Here is a 19,367-nt window from a genome sequence, read left to right on the forward strand (position 1 = left end):
CTCCTCTCCATGCCTACCACGCCCCTTCCTCCTGGATCATGGGTTCTTACTGTCTCCCATTTCCTTCCCCATAAAACACTGAACTCGGTCTCGGCAGTTCCGGACTCGGTGTCTCATTGGTAGCCACAGCCCAATCTTCTTCCTTACACAGCTATGACAATGTAGGGGTGTGGAATGTCTTGCCCTGTTCCTTCTCCTGAAAACAACATTCGCACTATGTGTATATTGTCATACTCTTTATACAGCAAGTGGTTTAGCAACAGCACTGGATATAAAATGAGACAATAGGTTTAGTCTATGTGATAGGAAATAGTTCATGATAGAACTAGCCCCGCAGGTGGGAACTAGTGTTAATAAAATGGGGGCACTTTCTGCTAGTGAGTGGTTAGAGAAGTGCTATGTCAAGGTCAAGTTCTTGTGCAGTGAGTTGCTAGGGGCAGCATGTAGCATGGGATAATTATTCAAAGCAGTAGGAGCCCGTACTTTATATCCCTGATTCTTATTCCTGTAACTTCTGAAGCCTAGGGCTCGTGTCAGGTACCAAGGAGCGGAACTTTCTTCTGACATCTTGAGGTGAGTGGACATGGAATCACGTGAGGGGCAAGTAGTCGGTCTCGAGTGCACTGCTGAATTGGACAGAAAATCCCTGAGGCTGATGTAGTCAACAAAGTTAGGGGTAGTCCCAGACAAATTAGTGGCAGGGCTGAAGAGGTGCTGTACTAAGGAAGGAAGAAATATGAAATGTCGTGTGTTATCTCACATGTCACCATCTGATGAACTTGAGCTGACCAGTAATCGTTTGCCTGTTGCAAAGAACTTGGTTTTCCCAGAATGGTGTGTGGCAGCTTCTGAGGAAAGAAGCCTGGAGGCAACGGAGGACTGCAGCCTACAAGTGAGTGTGATGCACCCTCACACTTGACAGCACAATGGGAATGGGACGCCATTTGTCTGTAAAGTGCCAGACCGCAACCGGACAGCAGCTTGGTCACAACTACTGCTCTTGCGCATAATACATTACATGGTCTATTCCAAGTAATAGAGGTGATTATTATACCTTGTACAATGATGACCAGTACCTGGGTTATCGAAGATCATCGGGTCCCAGTAAATCAAAGCAAAGTTGGATTTTATTGCTATATTCAATGGATGAGTGGATTGTACAAAGTATATTGAAATCAATGTTGTATTTCATTTCTTAGTCTGAGACAAGCAGTTCTATGCATAGCAACATGTGATGTGCTGTGTATTTTGACCTTTCAATTATTTCCAGATTATATTTTTCAATAAATTGACTTATAGTACCTCTTTTGTGGAATTGGACAGACAGACCCTCTCCCTCTCCCCCATATTAACCCCTTCCCAACATGCGCCATACTAGTACTGATCTGTGGGAATTGCATTCCCGCAAACAGCAGTACTAGTACGGCATCCTGCTCACGCTGCCTCACGCTGAGCACCGCGGTGATCGGGTGCGGGTGTCAGCTCTATCTAACAGCTGACACCCCGTAGCAATGCCGATGATCGGTACTAGCACTGATCGTGGGCATTTAACCCCTCTGATGCCACTGTCAGTAGTGGCAGAGGATTAGAAAAGCATCGCGTAGGGAGACCCTGTGCACTCCGAACGCGTTCACGTAGTACTGATGTTCTCCATGGAGAAGCGCAGGGAGGGGCCTCCTTGCGTGCTTTGAACTTGATCACGTTGTCCTGATGTTCTCCATGGAGACTCCCTGGCCCCAAGATGGCCACGGGGTCCTTCTGGGTCCTGCAGGGAAGGTGGCTTTTGAGCGCTGAGAGCTGGCATGCTTCCTTCCCTGCCTCTCATATCCTCATCTGATACTCTGCAGTGCTGATCTGACACAATACAGTGATGTCCCATCCTGGGACAATGTAAAAAGGTAAAAAAAAAATTACAAAATGTAACAATATTTTTTAATAAATCCCTGAATAAAGAAAAAAAGAAATATATTTTTTCCCAATAAATACATTTATTTATGTAATAAAAAAACAACAAAAGTACACATATTTGGTATCACTGCATCCGTAACGACCCGCTCTTTAAAACTCTCCCAATAGATAACCCCTTCAGTAAACAGAGTGAAAAAAAACGAGGCAAAAATCAATGCTTTATCATCATACCACTGAACAAAAAGTGCAATAAAATGCGATCAAAAAGACCTAAAATGGTACTGATGAAAACGACATCTTTTCCCGCAAAAAACAAGCTGCCATACAGCTCCATCTGCAGAAAAATAAAAGAGTTATAGCTCTCAGAATAAAACTATGCAAAAATAATTATTTTTTCAATAAAATAGTTTTATTGTGTAAAAGCACCAAAACATTAAAAAAAATATAAGCAAGGTATCGCTGTAATCGTAGTGAGCCGAAGAATACAGAGGTCTTACCAGTTTTACCACACGCGGAACGGTATAAATAAAAATTGATGGTTTTTGTTCATTCTGTCTCCCAAAATTCAGAATAGAAAGCAATCAGAAAAGATCATGGGCCCGAAAATAGTACCGCAAAAAAAGATGCCATAACTAGTGTTGAGCGATACCGTCCGATACTTGAAAGTATCGGTATCGGAAAGTATCGGCCGATACCGGCAAAATATCGGATCCAATCCGATACCGATACCCGATACCAATACAAGTCAATGGGACTCATGTATCGGACGGTATTCCTGATGGTTCCCAGGGTCTGAAGGAGAGGAAACTCTCCTTCAGGCCCTGGGAACCATATAAATGTGTAAAAGAAAGAATTAAAATAAAAAATATCGCTATACTCACCTCTCTGACGCAGCCGGGACTTCAGCGAGGGAACCGGCAGCGTTGTTTGTTTAAAATTTGCGCTATTGCTTGGTTACGTGAATTCCCGGCTTGTGATTGGTCAGGTCGGCCATGTTGCCGGGACGCGGACCAATCACAGCAAGCCGTGACGAAATTACGTCACGGCTTGCTGTGATTGGTCCGCGTCCCGGCAATATGGCCGCCCTGACCAATCACAAGCCGTGACGTCACGGGAGGCTGGACACGCGCTCACTTTAAAATTTGGCGCGTGTCCAGCCTCCCGTGACGTCACGGCTTGTGATTGGTTGCGCCGCGGTCAACCAATCACAAGCCGGGAGGCTGGACGCGCTCATTTTAAAATGGGCGCGTGTCCAGCCTCCCGTGACGTCACGGCTTGTGATTGGTTGCGCCACGGTCAACCAATCACAAGCCGGGAGGCTGGACGCGCTCATTTTAAAATGGGCGCGTGTCCAGCCTCCCGTGACGTCACGGCTTGTGATTGGTTGCGCCGCGGTCAACCAATCACAAGCCGGGAGGCTGGACGCGCTCATTTTAAAATGGGCGCGTGTCCAGCCTCCCGTGACGTCACGGCTTGTGATTGGGCAGGGCGGCCATATTGCCGGGACGCGGACCAATCACAGCAAGCCGTGATGTAATTTCGTCACGGCTTGCTGTGATTGGTCCGCGTCCCGGCAACGTGGCCGACCTGACCAATCACAAGCCGGGAATTCACGTAACCAAGTAATAGCGCGAATTTTAAACAAACAACGCTGCCGGTTCCCTCGCTGAAGTCCCGGCTGCGTCGGAGAGGTGAGTATAGCGATATTTTTTATTTTAATTCTCTCTTTTACACATTTAAACATTAATGTTGTTGCGATACCCGATACCCGATACCACAAGAGTATCGGAATCCCGGTATCGGAATTCCGATACAGCAAGTATCGGCCGATACCCGATACTTGCAGCATCGGAATGCTCAACACTAGCCATAACATGACTCTTTTAGTGTGTGACAGCAGCCAAAGATAAAAACTAGAAATATATCTGTTATCGCTGTAATCACACCGACCCGAAGAATAAAATCACCTAATCACTTATACCTCATGAAAAACGGCGTAGAAAAATAAATAAAACCAATCCTGTCGATTTGTTTATTCTGCATCCTAAAGATTACAGTAAGGCTCGGCACACATTTATCCTGTGCTATGCACTGTGTTTACATCAGGGTTTCAGTGTAAATCTCTGAAATACGTGATTCAGACAGAACCCTTGGCAGAAAATTCCCTATAATGAGGCAGATGGAGGCACTGTGGACCATAGGACCTGTGATCCAGCGGTGTCCATCTTTTTAGTATTGCATAAAAGTGCCGTCAGCCACAGTTTTGTGCACTTCTGAAAAGGACACAGCTGAACAGAGTAACTCTGCTGCCTCATTATAGTGATTGGATTTCTCTGGAGTTTCATCTGCCACGTCACTCGGAGATTTAGATGGAAACCCCAAAGCAAGTGCTCAGCATAGAGCGCCTGAAAAACGTGATCCCAAACATTATGTAAAATGTTACCATTAAAAGCCTTAACTCAGTTCACAAAAAAGGCAAGTCCCCACTCAGATCTGTCATCTGTTAACAGAAATATAGGGGGCTTCCATGTTACTGGTAGCACAAAGTCTCTGGAAAATTAAAATGGCTCCTCATCACCAAAAAGAAATTCATCAAACTCTACGCTCTCAAATCCAAATGCCCCCTCCCGTCTGAGCCCCAGTGTGTCTCAACCACATTTGGCACCCACTTGTTTGGCATTTCTAGTTTTGGAGCAGAAGGACTTGGAAGAGGATCCCAACTGTTGGACAAAGTGGGGATCAGCAGCTGCTGCTTACTTTTCGGCTCCTGCAGCTTAGTGTCAATCTGCTGCTTGTGACCTGTTCTGCTCTTGGTGGTGAGCTTGCTGGGTCCTCGGGTGATGGTGTACATGATGGAGAAGGGGAGCACTTGTAGGATGCCCCTAGTAGGAAGAGCAGGCTGCCAGTGACAGTTTCTGTATTTCTGTAGTGATGATAGCCCACCTAATTTACAGGTGCGTGTCTCCAGAAGCATGAGCTGGGCATAGTGTACTGATGACTGCATGTACTGGTCACTACAGCGTATTGGTCACTACAATGGCAGTTTGCAATTTTTACTCAGCGACATCAACTGCTGCTTGTTTCTGGAAAACACCAATGGTGTCAAAATCGTCAGTAATCTGTAGATAAATTCCCAAAGGGTTATAATTTCTAAAATGTTGTCACTTGAGGGGGGACTCTCCTTTTCTAGAACTTATGGGCTATTTATATGGAATCCGCAAACTATTCTAGCAAAATCTTTGCTCCAGGAGGCAAATAACGCTCCGTCCCTCCTGAGTCACTCAGCATGGCAAAGTAGTACTGTACAGCCACATATGGGTTATTTCTACACTCAGCAAAAATTGTGGGGCAAATTCTGGTGCCAATTTAATCCATTTCCCAGTGTGAAAATGTTAAAATTGGAGCTAACACACAATCTTGGTGGTAAAAATTTATTTTTTTTTCTTCACTGCCCAATGGTATAAAATGAATTCATTGAGAGGTTTAATTGGTAAAATGGGGTCACTTATGGGGGCTTCTGCTGTTATGGCACCTCAGCGGCTCTGACAATGTAACATGGCACCCTCAAACAAGTGCAGCAAAATCGGCACTACAATATGGGGCTACTTCCCTTTTCAGCATTGCACTGTGCCTCAAAAGTAGTTTTTGACCATATTTGGGGTATCGGTGAACTCAGGAGAAATTGCACAACAAACTTTAGGGTCCATTTTCTTCTTTTGCCTTTGTGAAGATACAAAGTTTGTAGCTTAAAAATATTTTTGTGGGAAAAATATGATTTTTTTTATTTTGATGGCTTAACTTTATAAACTTCTGTGAAGCACCTGGGGGTTCAAGGTGCTAAATACACATCTAGATAAGGTCCCAAAGGGGTCTAGTTTCCAAAATGGTGTCATTTGTGAAGGGTTTTCACTGTTTAGGCACATCAGAGGCTCTTCAAACGCGACATGGAACCCGCTAATTATTCCATCAAATTTTGCATTCAAAAAGTGAAATGGCGCTCCTTCCTTTCCAAGCACTGCTGTAGTAGTATTCCCCCTCATATAGGGTACTGTATACTTAGGAGAAATTGTACAACAAATTATATGGAGCAATTTCTAATGTTACCTTTGTATAAATGCAAAATATTGGGCTAAAAAAGATTTATTTGCGAAAAATTTGATTTTTTTATTTCCACTGATGTACGTTCCAAACGTTTGTGAAGCACTTGTGGATTCAAGGTGCTCAATACACATCTAGATAAGTTCCATAAGGGGTCTAGTTTCCAAAATGGGGTCACTTGTGTGGGGTTTCCACTGTTTAGGCACATCAGGGGCTCTCCCAACGCGACATGGCAACCACTAGTTATTCCAGCATATTTTTAATTCAAAAGTCAAATGGCACTCCTTTTCTTCCAAGCCCTGCCTTGCACCCAAACAGTTGTTTCCCTGTACATATTGAGTATCTGCACACTCAGGAGAAATTGCACAACAAATTGGATGGAGCAATTTCTCTTGTTACCCTTATGAAAAGGCAACATTTGAAGGTAAAAAAAATTGTCTGGGAAAAATATGAATTTTTTATTTTCATGGCTTAACATTATAAACTTCTGTAAAGCACCTCGGGGTTCAAGGTGCTCAATACACATCTAGATAAGTTCCATAAGGGGTCAAGTTTCCAAAACGTGTAGTTGCTTCCTTGAATGGGGCGTCATGGACGTTTGTAAGGCGGCACATATTATCCATTACCTCGATGACTTCTTATGCCTGGGCCCAAAAGATTCGCCACAGTGTGAAAACACGCGGTAGTCCACCTGTGATAAGGAGAGAGCTGGAGGAAGAGTGGACACTCCAGAGCCGAGGGGTTAGATTGAGAAAGAAAGAAGGCGGTGTAGCTTGCTTCATGGGTGGGGTACGCTGCTGAGTAGCAGAAATTGCTACTAGGCCCAAAAGGATATCCTGGGCCAGATGCCGTTACAAAATAGTAGCTAGGTAAACAGGCGGTGTAGCTTGCTTCATGAGTGGGGTATGCTGCTGAGTAGCACTAAATTCTACTAGGCCCAAAAGGATTTCCTGGGCTAGATGCCGTTACAAAATAGTAGTTAGGTAAACAGGCGGTGTAGCTTGCTTCATGGGTGGGGTACTCTGCTGAGTAGCAGAAATTGATACTAGGCCCAAAAGGATTTCCTGGGCCAGATGCCATTAAAAAATAGTACTTAGGTAAACAGGCAGTGTAGCTTGCTTCATGGGTGGGGTACGCTGCTGTGTAGCACAAAATTCTACTAGGCCCAAAAGGATTTCCTGGGCTAGATGCCGTTACAAAATAGTAGCTAGGTAAACAGGCGGTGTAGCTTGCTTCATGGGTTGGGTACACTGCTAAGTAGCACTAAATTCTACTAGGCCCAAAAGGATTTTGCGGGCTAGATGCCGTTACAAAATAGTAGTTAGGTAAACAGGCGGTGTAGCTTGCTTCATGGGTAAAGAACACTGCTGAGTATAACAAAATTCTACTAGGCCCAAAAGGATTCCCTGGGCTAGATGCCGTTACAAAATAGTACTTAGGTAAACAGGCGGTGTATTATGCTTCATGGGTGGGGTACGCTGCTGAGTAGCATCAAATTCTACTAGGACCAAAAGGATTTCCTGGGCCAGATGCCGTTAAAAATAGTACTTAGGTAAACAGGCGGTGGCTGGCTGGGCTACTCTGCTGACTAGCAGACACTGAAGCTTTGGAACAGACCTCTGAATCCCAGGCCATAGTATGAGTAAACAACTCTGCAGACGACTCCACCCACCTGGAATTGTTGATGGCAATGTCATGTAAAACTCAGCAAGGGGACTAAATAAAAGAGTCTCAATTTTTTTAAAAAATTCGGCCACAGACACCACTTAAGTGGCATCAATTTCGCCAGAGTTTTTTAAAACGGTTGGTGAGGTGATTTTAAAAAATCATCAAGCTTTTAGTCTCCCCAAGATGACACAGGGGTAGAAAAGTCCTTGTGGATCCAGGATTTGTTCATCTTTATGAAAGTTAGACTGTCAACATTGTCCCCAGACAGCCGCGTGCGCTTATCTGTCAGCACACCACCAGCAGCGCTGAACACGCGTTCAGAGAGAACGCTGGCTGTGGGGCACGACAAGATCTCCAAGGCGTGAGTGGTGAGCTCAGGCCATTTTTCAAGATTGGAAGCTGAAAATGAGCAAGGGTATAGTTCCACAGTCATGGCATCGATCTTAACTTGGAGATACTCTTGTACCATCCTCTCTAGGCGTTGACTGTGCATCAGACTTCTTGTCTCCTGTGGCCTTGCAAAGGATGGTCTAAAAAAATCTTGAAACGATTGGAAAAAATTGCTGTTACCACCAGATACGATGTTACTGTTACAGTTAGAGTGATGACTCGATAGTCCCACGGTTGGCAAGTTAGAACTCAGAGATTGACTACGTGCAGCACTGGTGTTTTGTGGAAAAGCAGATGTTAGATTCTGTAACAGTCTCTGCTGATACTCCTGCATGCGTGAATCCCTTTCTATGGCAGGAATTATTTCACCAAATTTGCTTTTGTACCGGGGATCTAAGAGTGTGGCAACCCAGAAGTCAGCATTACTTCGGATTCTGACAATCCGAGGGTCATGTTGCAGGTAGTGCAGCAAGAAGGCACTCATGTGTCTTGCGCACCCAGGAGGACCAAGTCCTTGTTGTCTTGGTAGTGGCGAGGTGAGAATCATGCTTCCTTCGTCTGCCCTCTCCCCCCAACCTCGCATAACAGAAATTTGATCAAGGTCTCCCTCATCTGATGAGTCTTCCATGCCCCACGCCAGTTCGTCCTCCACTTCTTCCTCCTCTCCTGCACCTTCCTCAACAGTTTGGCTGCTACCATGCACCCTCGGTAATCCCTCTCCCCCAGCCCCCAATGCCAGACGCCTTGGTGCTGCCAACCTTCTTGACCTTGGAGATATGATCCCTTCCGCATACGACTCCTCCTGTTCCTCCTCCTCCTCTTGTTCCACCACCTGACTCCGAACACTGTGTAAGGTGTGCTCCAGCATGTAAATCACCGGGATGGTCATGCTGATAATGGCATCGTCAGCACTAAACATCGTTGCTATTTCAAAACTGTGCAGAAGGGTGCATAGGTCCCTGATCTGAGACCACTCCTGCAGCGTGATTTGCCCCACCTCTTGAGCTCGTTGGCCCAGGCTATACGTCATAGCGTATTGCACCAGGGCTCGTCGGACAGTGCAGACACTGCTCCTAGGCCCAAAATTATTAACTGGATTAGATGCAGTAAAAATAGAGATACGCAGGCGGTATAGTTAGTTTCACAGGCGGGCTACTCTGCTGACGTGCAGACACTGCTCCTAGTCCCAAAACTATTAACTAGATTAGAAGCATTGAAAATAGAGATACACAGGCGGTATAGTTTGTTTCACAGGCGGGCTACTCTGCTGACGTGCAGACACTGCTTCTAGGCCCAAAGCTATTAACTGGATTAGATGCAGTAAAAATTGAGATACACAGGTGGTATAGTTTGTTTCACAGGCGGGCTACTCTGCTGACGTGCAAACACTGCTCCTAGGCCCAAAACTATTAACTGGATTAGATGCAGTAAAAATTGAGATACACAGGTGGTATAGTTTGTTTCACAGGCGGGCTACTCTGCCTGCTCCTAGGCCCAAAACTATTAACTGGATTAGATGCAGTAAAAATTGAGATACACAGGCGGTATAGTTTGTTTCACAGGCGGGCTACTCTGCTGACGTGCAGACACTGCTCCTAGGCCCAAAACTATTAGCTGGATTAGATGCAGTAAAAATTGAGATACACAGGCGGTATAGTTTGTTTCACAGGTGGGCTACTCTGCTGACGTGCAGACACTGCTCCTAGGCCCAAAACTATTAACTGGATTAGATGCAGTAAAAATTGAGATACACAGGTGGTATAGTTTGTTTCACAGGTGGGTTACTCTGCTGACGTGCAGACACTGCTCCTAGGCCTAAAACTATTAACTGGATTAGATGTAGTAAAAATTGAGATACACAGGAGGTATAGTTTGTTTCACAGGAGGGTTACTCTGCTGACGTGCAGACACTGCTCCTAGGCCCAAAACTATTAACTGGATTAGATGCAGTAAAAATTGAGATACACAGGCGGTATAGTTTGTTTCACAGGCGGGCTACTCTGCTGACGTGCAGACACTGCTCCTAGTCCCAAAACTATTAACTAGATTAGAAGCATTGAAAATAGAGATACACAGGCGGTATAGTTTGTTTCACAGGCGGGCTACTCTGCTGACGTGCAGACACTGCTTCTAGGCCCAAAGCTATTAACTGGATTAGATGCAGTAAAAATTGAGATACACAGGTGGTATAGTTTGTTTCACAGGCGGGCTACTCTGCTGACGTGCAAACACTGCTCCTAGGCCCAAAACTATTAACTGGATTAGATGCAGTAAAAATTGAGATACACAGGTGGTATAGTTTGTTTCACAGGCGGGCTACTCTGCCTGCTCCTAGGCCCAAAACTATTAACTGGATTAGATGCAGTAAAAATTGAGATACACAGGCGGTATAGTTTGTTTCACAGGCGGGCTACTCTGCTGACGTGCAGACACTGCTCCTAGGCCCAAAACTATTAGCTGGATTAGATGCAGTAAAAATTGAGATACACAGGCGGTATAGTTTGTTTCACAGGTGGGCTACTCTGCTGACGTGCAGACACTGCTCCTAGGCCCAAAACTATTAACTGGATTAGATGCAGTAAAAATTGAGATACACAGGTGGTATAGTTTGTTTCACAGGTGGGTTACTCTGCTGACGTGCAGACACTGCTCCTAGGCCTAAAACTATTAACTGGATTAGATGTAGTAAAAATTGAGATACACAGGAGGTATAGTTTGTTTCACAGGAGGGTTACTCTGCTGACGTGCAGACACTGCTCCTAGGCCCAAAACTATTAACTGGATTAGATGCAGTAAAAATTGAGATACACAGGCGGTATAGTTTGTTTCACAGGCGGGCTACTCTGCTGACGTGCAGACACTGCTCCTAGGCCCAAAACTATTAGCTGGATTAGATGCAGTAAAAATTGAGATACACAGGCGGTATAGTTTGTTTCACAGGCGGGCTACTCTGCTGACGTGCAGACACTGCTCCTAGGCCCAAAACTATTAACTGGATTAGATGAAGTAAAAATTGAGATACACAGGTGGTATAGTTTGTTTCACAGGCGGGCTACTCTGCTGACGTGCAGACACTGCTCCTAGGCCCAAAACTATTAACTGGATTAGATGCAGTAAAAATAGAGATACACAGGCGGTATAGTTAGTTTCACAGGCGCGCTACTCTGCTGACGTGCAAACACTGCTTGTAGGCCCTAAATTATTAACTGGATTAGATGTAATGAAATTAGAGATACACAGTCGGTGTAGTTAGTTTCACAGGCGGGCTACTCTGCTGACGTGCAAACACTGCTGCTAAGCCCAAAACCCCAAAATGATTTACTGGGTTAGATGCAGTAAAAATTGAGATACACAGGCGGTGTAGCTAGCTTCACAGGCGGGCTACTCAGATGACTATCAGACAATGCTACTAGCCCAAAAGGATTGACTGAGCTAGATTACACCAAATGCTGTGACTAACACTTGCACAGCACTGGCTCAGACCTGCCTGGCAAACAGTGCTATGAACTGCTGTAACCTACCCTGAAAAGGGCTGATATTACAACTAGTCCCGACTCCTCCCGACTCCCTAAACCTATATCTCTGACAATTCACTCCAAAAAAACACTCTTAGTCTGTATAGCGCCCACAGCAGCAGCGGTGCCGTCTAACACTAAGCTGCAGCAGTGAGGAAATGGTGGCGACGGGACAAATGGCTGGTTCTTATAGTGCAAGGACATGTGACATACACAGCCAATGACACATGCCCTTGCATATGTGCATCACATGCACATTGCTGTGTGTGTGCGCACTGCTGATAGGCTGAGAGACTGCACCGCCCCTCTGTAAATGCAGGAAAGAAAAAAAAATGGAGATCAGCGTTATTTCAGCACAGATCTATCCCCCGCCCACTATACAATGAAACAGTCCATTAACAATGATAAACAGTTTTAATGTGCAAATCAAGCTAGGCTTTTGGTGAACGAACAGTTATCGAACAGAAACTCGAACAGCCGAATTTTAAGCAAATTGTTCGGGTTCGTCGAACGACTCGAACACCGCCCAAAACAGCTCAAATTTGAAATTGGCGAACAGTTCAACTCGGACACCGCTCATCTCTATTAATAAGCTTTGTGCACAATGACTCTTTCACCTGATTACCTTGTACCACTTTTGGCAAATACTAATCATACTGGGGACACCCCCAAAATTTGCTGCTTTGAAGATTCTCTGACGTGGTCGACTAGCCATTAAAACTTGGCAAAGTCGCTCAGATCCTTGCACTTCACCACTAGTGATAAGTGAGTATACTCATTACTCTAGATTTTTCGAGCACGCTCGGGTGTCCTCCAAGTATTTTTTAGTGCTCGGATATTTCGTTTTCATCGCCGCAGCTGAATGATTTACATCTGTTAGCCAGCATAAGTACATGTGGAGGTTGCCTGGTTGCTAGGGATTCCCCACATGTAATCAAGCTGGCTAAGAGATGTAAATCATTCAGATGAGGTGAGGAAAACAAAATCTCCGAGCACTAAAAAATACTCGGAGGTCACCCGAGCGTGCTCGGGAAATCTCAAGTAACGAGTATATTTGCTCATAACTATTGACCACCTTTCCTGCTTAGAACACATCAACCTAAACATATTCACTTGCTGCCTAACATATTCCATTTCTTGACATGTGCCATTGTAACAAGATAATCAATGTTATTTATGTTACGTATAGAAATATTGCAGTCTTGCACAGGGCAACTAAGCACAATATGTTAAAAAAGTCCTATGTATTTAGGGATGACTTTTAAGTTTCAGGTATGTTCTTCAAAAGTAAGATCAGGCAAGATGCAATGCAGGATATCAAAAAGCTGGATCATATTGTAGACAACAATGAACAAACCCCACCGGCATTTTTTTCCTTCCTTCTCCCTCTGGTCATATGCTCACAGCAGTCTAACCAAAAGTTAAGATTTTTTTATGTGAAGAAAGCAAATCCATGGCGCATTTGTTTCAGTAACTAAGGCACAATATCATCCCACATAAATGTAAAGAAAATGAAATACAAAAAATACAGTCTGAAATTAACAGGTTAGAAAAAGATATGTTTCTTCATGTTAAAGAGAACCTGTCAGTAGGATTTTGCTCAGTAAACTACAGACAGTGTCAAGTTGGTGCTGTTATACTGATTAAAATGATACCTTGGTTGATGAAATCCATGTTGAGGCTGTTCTTTAATCTTTATTTGTAGTTTTCAGTTAATGAGATTCTTGAGCTCTGGGGTGACCTGTGGGGGGTCTTCATGTGGTGCTCTAATTACATATTCATCTGTACGGCTTATGACAGGTCACTAATCCTTCATTGACCTGCCCACTATTTTACATAATGCATATAATAGTGTTAATATTATTGTTGATAATTTTTTTTTCACAATAGCCAACAATATTATATGCATTATCAACAATATTATACTATGTATAGTCAGCCTATGGAGGAATGCATTATACTATATATAGTCTACCTATGGGTGTGTACTTTATAATATAGAGTCTGTTTATGGGGGGCTGCATTATACTATAGAGTCTGTCTATGGGGGTCTGCATTATACTATTAATCTGCCTATGGGAGATGCATTATACTGTAGAGTCTGCTTATGTGAGGCTGCATTACACTATAGAGTCTACCTATGGGTGGCTGCATTATATTATAGAGTCTGTCTATAGGGGGTGCAGTATAGTATTGAGTCTGCCTATGGAGGAATGCATTATACTATATATAGTCTGCCTATGGGGCATCATTGTTACTGGGATTGATTGCCACATGTTATATTTTCTTTACTTTGCACATGAGAGATTACCCAACTATTAATGGCTCATTATATATTTTTCCTTTGGGGGCAATATATTTACATCATATATTTATTATTGGTTTGCTAACCATGATAATTTAAAATTCTAAGCTTTTGATAGTTATGTCAGCGTTCCCACATCCTATGTTTGTAAATTGTACATATTGTGAGGCAGTGACTCATGTCACAGGTAGGGGTCACTGTGTCTTCTCCCCAGGTTGTGCATGCAGACGGATGAAGTCCATAGGTGTACATGGGAGTCACGGATTTCTGATCCGGTTTTCCATGTGGCTGTGTGTGTTAAAAGCCCTGCAGTAAGGAGTATGGGTGTGTCAGGTGTGTGAGGTGCACGTCAGTGTCAGTCTGGAGTGTGCTGGTGTGCAGAGCAGAGGCCTGCAGAGCACTGGCCAGTTTAGCCTGCACCCAGGGCAGCTGGATAGCCTGGCACCCGCAGTGTATACAGGGATGCAAGTCGTCCATGGTACAGGTCTCGGATGTGGACAGTCCTGTGCCCAGAGGTGGATGTCCTGTGCCCAAAGGAGTCAGATGTGGACAGTCCTGTGCCCAGAGGTGGATGTCCTGTGCCCGAAAGAGGATTAGCATGTGTAACGATTGCAAACAGGTGGATACGGTGCCCGGCTGCTATCCGGAGGATATCCTGGGCTGTGTACAGCTATGTGAGTAAAGAGACTGAAGAGACTGTGATACAGTGATGCAGGACACCCAGGGGAACTAGTCGGAGGGGGCTGGTGTGTGTAGTGTCTGCAACTTATGAGGCTGTGTATATGGAGACTGTAATATGGTGTGCGGTTGCCCAAGGAAACTGGACAAGAGAAGTCTGACCTGTTTAGGGACTGTAAATCTAAAACCATATGATATGTATTGCTATGAACTGGTGTGAACGGAACACTGATAATATACACTGAAGTTATATGCATTTGTGTGAATTAGACTTTAATGCTGTGAGGAAACACATTAAAGAGACTTTTGTATTGGAACTTTGTGGGTCACTGCCTCATCAATGCGTACGATGGTACTACAATCTTACAGTACATATGGTGGAAAGAATTCGGGCAGTGTGAACTGAGGCATACCCCAAAGCGTTGTGCAAAATCTACTGGAAATTTTTTTTCAAGACATCTTGCTGTGGCTCGGCAGGGTCATGAAGATTGAAGGCTTCTGGCGGTAACTCAGTGGGGTTATGAAGACCTTCTGTTGATCGGCGGGTCCACAAAGTCTGCGCAGCAGGAGCTGCAGTTCTGGCAGCAGCAGCAAGAGGCGCTGCAGTTGCAGCAGAGAATGTGTTAATGTACTGTGTTGGGCATAGAACCCAAAAATGTTGAGATAGCTGCCATAGGGGTCACCAAATTAGGGTCAGAGTGCTACTACAATCTTACAATATGCAAAGTGGTTTTATCCACCATCCTAAAGCTGTTTTTGCATTGATTTCCAATAAAATTTTTGTATAGTTGCATATAACTTTGGGCTTGATGATCGTTTTTTTCTTTGTTTGTTTTGCTAAAATTAAAGCCAGGTAATTGCCAACTCTGTATATTTTCTGTCTGGCACCAATCTAAGCCAGTTATTGCTTCTGACAGTGATTCTGCAGCTTTAAGTAATGTAAAGTCAACACAGCAGCTTCTTTTTTTCTGTTCTTCTCTATCAATGTGGCGTCACTGCCAATGGCATAATTATTGGCAGCCAGCTTGACGCTGTCTAACTGCGGTAACTATGTACCTTTTATGCCTGGTACAGATCTAAGCCATCTACCGATCCTGAAAGCGATTCTGTAGCTTTCGGTGACAACTGACAAGTCATCAACATCTTGTTTTTTTATATTCTACTTTGCTGATGGGGTGTCACTACAGATGACATGCTGATTGGCAGCCTGCTTCTGGCTGCCTAACTGCAAGGAACAAGCTGTCAATCAGCATGACATCAAGTAGTGACACCCTGATGGCAAAGCAGACGAGAAGACGAAGAGCTGATCTGTTGACGTCAGGTCAGATGAAGCTGGAGAGTCACTGCCTTATCCAGTAAAGTCTCTAATAACTCTTTTAAATGTTTTAAATTGCTCATTACTAAATATCAAAAATTGTGCACATTTGGTTTTTAGGTTTTACTAGGCTCTAGAAAAACACAGTCAAGGCAATACAATCAATATCTGGGCAGATTACAAATAAATTAAGCAGAATGTGCTTCCAGTGTGATTAATTTTCTATTTGTCATCTTGCGGTCCTCACTATTGAGCAATTAATCCATCATTCTGTTTTCATGTCTCTATGCCTATTGATTTGACTATCTCTCCTTTCATGTTAATAAACCATACTCTGGGGCATCTAAAGTCACAAATGATGTCCTGATTTGCATGAAGTGCAGCCAATTAATATTTTCTTTTGCTTATTGAATTTTGCATTACAATTGATGAACTGTTTTATCTGTTCTTTATGAATGTGGTGCTATGACAAGCACACTGATTTTTTGTTCTTTCTATCCAGACTTGGTTGTTTGAGTGTTAATTTCCACAATCTCAATAAATTAATTAGAAACTAATACATATGTCCACATGTTGTGTCAGGTATTGCATTATAGCCATGCTGCAGTTCTAAGAATAATGCTTTAGAAATTCACTAAGTATCGTGAATGCAAACATTGACACCATGCCAGGAAAAACAGAAAGCAGATCTCCCAGTCTACAATGGCCACATAATAATAATAATAATAATAATAATAATCTTTATTTATATAGCACCAACATATTCCGCAGCGCTTTACAGTTTAACAGTTTCAAACACAACAGTCATAGGTAACAATGTTAACAGTACAGCAATAAAGCAAAATAAGACGACCCTGCTCGTGAGAGCTTACAATCTACAGTAAAGGTGGGGAGATACAAAGTACAGGTGTGTATTTACAATGATGTATTTACAATGATGGTCCAGCCATCTTCAGGGAGTGGGGGGTAGATGGAGACAGTGAATGGGCTACACACACACACAAACATAAAATGAGTTTGATTAGGGAACGTGATAGGCCGCTCTGAACAAATGTGTTTGAGGGAGCGCCTAAAACTATGCAAATTGTGGATGGTTCTAATATCTTGGGGTAGAGCATTCCTGAGGATTGGTGCAGCACGGGAGAAGTCTTGGAGTCGGGAGTGTGAGGTACGAATTAGTGCAGAGGTTAGTCGAAAGTCGTTTGCAGAGCGCAGCGGTCGGCTAGGCTGATAGAGAGAAATGAGGGAGGAGATGTAAGGCGGTGCCGCACTGTGGAGAGCTTTGTGGGTGAGAACAAGTACTTTGAATTGTATCCTGTAATGAATGGGCAGCCAGTGTAATGACTGGCGAAGAGCTGACACGTCCGAGTAACGATTAGCCAGATGGATGACCCTGGCTGCTGCATTAAGGATAGACTGGAGAGGGGAAAGTCGCGTGAGGGGGAGGCCAATTAATAGAGAGTTGCAGTAGTCCAGACGGGAGTGGATTAGGGCGACAGTGAGAGTTTTTGTTGTCTCCATGGTGAGAAAAGGGCGGATTCTAGAGATGTTCTTTAGGTGTAAGCGGCACGAGCGGGCAAGAGATTGTATGTGGGAGGTGAAGGAGAGATCGGAGTCAAACATAACACCCAGACAGCGTGCCTGCTGCCGGGCTGTTATTATGGTGCCACCCACGGAGAGGGAAATGCCAGATTTAGGGAGGTTAGTAGAAGGCGGGAGCAGAAGAAGTTCAGTTTTGGAGAGGTTGAGTTTCAGGTAGAGAGCTGACATTATGTCAGAGACTGCAGACAGACAGTCAGTGGCGTTCTGTAGTACAGCGGGGGTAAGGTCAGGGGCTGACGTGTATAGTTGTGTGTCATCAGCATAAAGATGGTACTGAAAGCCAAATCTGCTGATGGTCTGTCCAATTGGGGCCGTGTAGAGGGAGAAGAGAAGGGGGCCAAGGACTGAGCCCTGAGGTACCCCGACAGTGAGAGGAAGGGGAGATGAAGTGGAGCCGGAGAACAGAACACTGAAGGAGCGTTCAGAAAGATAGGAAGAGAACCAGGAGAGAGCAGTGTCCTTGATGCCTAGTGACTGGAGCCTAGAGAGTAGGAGAGGGTGGTCAACAGTGTTGAAAGCTGCAGAAAGATCGAGGAGAATGAGCAGAGAGTGGTCACCGTTACGTTTTGCTGTCAGAAGGTCATTGGTCACCTTGATGAGTGCAGTTTCTGTCGAATGTAGGGGCGGAACCCGGACTGTGAAGGGTCTAGGAGGGAATGAGTGGAGAGCTAACGGTAAGACGGGAGTAGACTAGGCGCTCCAGGAGTTTTGAGATGAAGGGGAGATTGGAGACCAGTCTGTAGTTGTTTGTGCATGATGGGTCAAGGGTTTGGTTTTTTTTAGTAATGGAGTAATGATAGAGTGTTTGAAGGAGGAGGGAAAAATGCCAGAGGAGAGGGAGAGATTAAAAATTGTAGTTAGGTGAGTTGTGACGACTGGAGAGAGAGACGGGAGGAGGTGTGAGGGAATGGAGTCGGTGGTGCATGTAGTCGGACGAGAAGAGGAGAGGAGCATGGAAACTTCTTCTTCTGTGATGGGATCGAAAGTGGAGAGTGAGCCAGGGGAGATGCAGGGAGGAATGGGAGTCATTGGACTTGGTGTCTGGGAGCGGATTTCCTGACGGATAATGTCTATTTTCTCTATAAAGTGGGAGGCCAGGTCATCAGCACAAATGTCTGTGATAGGGTCTTGTGCTTTTGGCCTGAGGAGGGAGTGGAAAGTGTTAAAAAGTTTCTTGGGGTTGTTGGATAGTGAGGAGATCAGAGTGGTGAAGTAGGTCTGTTTGGCGAGGTGAAGGGCAGAGTTATAGGTCCTTAATATAAATTTGAAGTGGATGACGTCTTCTGGTGTGCGTGTTTTCCTCCATAAGCGTTCAGCACTTCTAGAGCATCGCTGGAGAAATCGGGTTTGCGATGTGAGCCAGGGCTGTTTCACTCTGTGTTTGGAGGTTCTGAGGGTGAGGGGAGCTACTTGGTCAAGGGTGCTTCTAAGAGTGACATTGTAGTGAAGTACAGCCAGATCAGGACAGGAAATAGAAGAGATTGGGGACAATGATGAGTGTAAGGAGTCTGAAAGTTTATGAGTATGTGTATGAGTCGTTGTGGAGGGGGGATTGGGCGGTGAAAGTGTATTGCAAGGGAACACAGGAGGATAGGAATAAAGCACATGGTGAGAAGGGAGAGCAGAGTGTGTGTTACCTGACTCCTGCCCTGACTAACTGCCATGAAATAACTGCGGTTTCACGACGCTTATCTTCTGTGACGCTTTGCTTCTGGGACGCTTGCGTGCACCCCCACTTGCGTGCTCCCCTAAGGATGGTTCTACATTTATAGTCCAATGCTGAGTCAGAAGAGATGGATTGTGGGACCAGGTTGGGGATAATTTGGTAGCTGGGGCCAGCACACCAGGGGGTGATTAAATGATCAAACACATTGTGGCTGGCAACATC

This window comes from Ranitomeya variabilis, chromosome 5 (genome assembly GCF_051348905.1).
Source record: "Ranitomeya variabilis isolate aRanVar5 chromosome 5, aRanVar5.hap1, whole genome shotgun sequence".
NCBI lineage: Eukaryota > Metazoa > Chordata > Amphibia > Anura > Dendrobatidae > Ranitomeya > Ranitomeya variabilis.